Genomic DNA, 3,317 nt, shown 5'->3' on the forward strand with positions numbered 1-3,317 from the left:
ATGCTCTGGGATTGCTTCTCTCCAGCAGGGACAGGGAAGCTGGTCAGAGTTGATGGGAAGATGGATGGAGCCAAATACAGGGCAATCGTGGAAGAAAACCTCTTGGAGTCTGCAAAAGACTTCAAATCAAATCAAATCAAATCACTTTTTATTGTCACATCACATGTGCAGGCACACTGGCACAGCACATGCGAGTGAAATTCTTGTGTGCGAGCCCCACAAGCAACAGAGATGTGCAAACACAACAACACAAACGAGCAAAATACAAGAATGGCCAACCTGAAACTAATAAATATATGTACAATATATAATAGTGTATGCATTTCTGGATGTGTATACTAAATATTTTCCTACGTGTGTGTGTGTGTGTGTGTGTGTGTGTATACACATTTTTACAAATTAAATAGTAAAAAAATAAAATAAAATAATAATAATAATAATAATAATAATAATAAAATATATAAAATATACAGAGTTGACTTGAGACTGGGGCGGAGGTTCACCTTCCAGCAGGACAACGACCCTGAACATAAAGCCAGGGCAACAATGGAGTGGTTTAAAACAAAACATATCCATGTGTTAGAATCGCCCAGTCAAAGTCCAGATCTAAATCCAATCGAGAATCTGTGGCAAGATCTGAAAACTGCTGTTCACAAACGCTGTCCATCTAATCTGACTGAGCTGGAGCTGTTTTGCAAAGAAGAATGGGCAAAGATTTCAGTCTCTAGATGTGCAAAGCTGGTAGAGTCATACCCTAAAAGACTGGCAGCTGTAATTGCAGCAAAAGGTGGTTCTACAAAGTATTGACTCAGGGGGCTGAATAATTACGCACACCCCACTTTTCAGTTATTTATTTGTAAAAAATGTTTGGAATCATGTCTGATTTTCATTCCACTTCTCACGTGTACACCACGTTGTGTTGGTCTTTCACGTGGAATTCCAATAAAATTGATTCATGTTTGTGGCTGTAATGTGACAAAATGTGGAAAAGTTCAAGGGGGCTGAATACTTTTGCAAGCCACTGTAAGTAAATCCCAAAAGGTTGATTCTGTTCATCTGGACGTAGCGTTTTCAGTGGGAGAAACGTTTCGTCACTCATCCAAGGGACTTCTTCAGCCTCGAAGAAACCATAGAAAATGTTGAAATGGGGTGAGACTAAACAGTTCCTGTTCAAGCAAACGCACAGGACCTCCATTACCAAAAAAGTCAGTTGTTAGCAAAAAACAAGAGCGTGTTTTCAGCAAGAGAAAGTGATTATCGCTATATGACAGCACTGAAAAACAATCCCATTATCAGGCCAGTGTTGTTCAAGACCCCCGTGATGAGGAAGAGCTCAGGCATTGTGTATTGCCTTTTTACCCCCTTTAATTGGCCAAGACAGTGTTGGGCACCAAGTGCCCAACATTCCAGATTACCAGTCCAGTTTCAGTGCCATCCACATTATTTGTTACTTTCTAATTATATCACATTGCATTACCTTATTTACTTACCCCATGTAGAAAGTAGTTAGCTTTTTTGTTAATTGTTTTTCATAATCAGAATCAGAATACTTTATTATTCCCTATGGAAATTATGTAGGTGAAGTTGCAGAAACTAACCTAATGAGCCACCGACTAACCGATTGCATTACTTTGTGTCATGCCTTTGTCAGTTAACCTTCCAGTGTCGGTAGACACATAGGTGTGTCCAGATCATATGGCCAATTTAAGAAGACATGGCTGCAAGACTCAGCCTAGCTGAATCCCTTTAGGATTTAAAAGTATCAAATATCCTGGGTCAAGATATTAACTCCAAGTTGATGCATCTCTGATGCAGTAGTAGTAGTAGTGGAATAATGATTGATCCTAATTAAATTTTTTTTTAAAAGTGAGAAAATAAATTGTATTAGATGGAGGAGTTGTACAAGGAGATGGCCACGCGCAGGAATGATTTACTGAACGACACAGGAAATCATTCCTGCCTGTGGCCATCTCCCTGTACAACTCCTCCATCTAACACACTCTAAGCACTGCAATAGTTACACCCTTTTTGCACACGCTCTACAGTAAAATAGCAATTGACAAAGTTCACAGGTTAGAGTGTAATGCCAATCATATATATTCCACCCCTGTAATATTCTTACCTCTGTAATATTCTTGATATGTATAATTGAGTGATTTGTATATATTAGCACTATTTCTTAAATCTGTAAACTCGGTAACATATTGTATTATTTAAATAGTTTGGTCTGTTACTGTTACTGTCTTGAAGCAACTGTAGCCCACATAATTTACTTAAGGATTAATAAAGTATTCTGATACTGATTCTGAAATGAGTAAAATACTTTACTAACTCATATTTTATTACTTAATTCGTTAGTAAAATACAAAATCCTTTATTTTTATACATTTGACTTTTCTGGTCCTTCATTCATGTCACATTTTTGTTTTTTCATGAGAATTTCCTGCAAACCTTTTTTAATTTTGTTGTTCGTAGGAGCAGTGTGTAGAATTTTGAGGTCAAAAATGTTTGCAATCCAGATGGATTACGGTTTTAATATTGCAAAATGTGGAACAAGTGAATACTTTGTGTATGTACTGTAAGTGGTGGAGTTGAAGAACTATGTATTACACATCCTTTACTTTAATTTAACCTTTGCAAAATAAAACTGTCAGGCTACTAGTGTCTTTCTCCCTCTGTGACTTTACCTACCCTCTATATTGGTACACGTAGTGTTTGACACCTGGTGTTCAATGTTAATTTTTATCAGGCGGAAGTGAAAATGGTAAATGGCCTGCATTTGTATAGCGCTTTTCTAGTCCATAGGACCCCAAAGCGCTTTACACTACATTCAGTCATTCACCCATTCACACACACATTCACACACTGGCGATAGCAAGCTACATTGTAGCCACAGCTGCCCTGGGACGCACCAGGGTCGTGAAATGTGTTGCAGGTAAGACAGGGGAGAGAAAGATTTAAATCTGATGCACTTTAACTAGTTAGGACACTGTGTTTTTAATTTCAGAAAAGACATCTACATAGCACCACTAGATCATCACTGTCAAGATTTGATTTCACAGAAAGCTGCTATTGAGCACATTTTTTAAGTAAATTAAAAAAAAAGAGAATCAAGCCATATGAACAAGACTGTTCAAAGCCATATGCACTGTAAGAATAGAATAGAAGTTAAAAAACAAAAAACCCCATGATGTCATACATTCTGAACTGAGGGATTAGAGCATGACCTCCCAAACACACATTCAGAGCAGCTCAAACATAGCAGCAGTGGTGTGTTGTGTGTGGTTATAAAAAGGGTGACATTGTGCGGACTGTAA

Source organism: Aulonocara sp. 'chitande type north' Nkhata Bay, linkage group LG6 (genome assembly GCF_057382095.1).
Source record: "Aulonocara sp. 'chitande type north' Nkhata Bay isolate Kocher_YH1m ecotype deep benthic linkage group LG6, A_spYH_male_GT1.1, whole genome shotgun sequence".
NCBI classification, from domain to species: domain Eukaryota; kingdom Metazoa; phylum Chordata; class Actinopteri; order Cichliformes; family Cichlidae; genus Aulonocara; species Aulonocara sp. 'chitande type north' Nkhata Bay.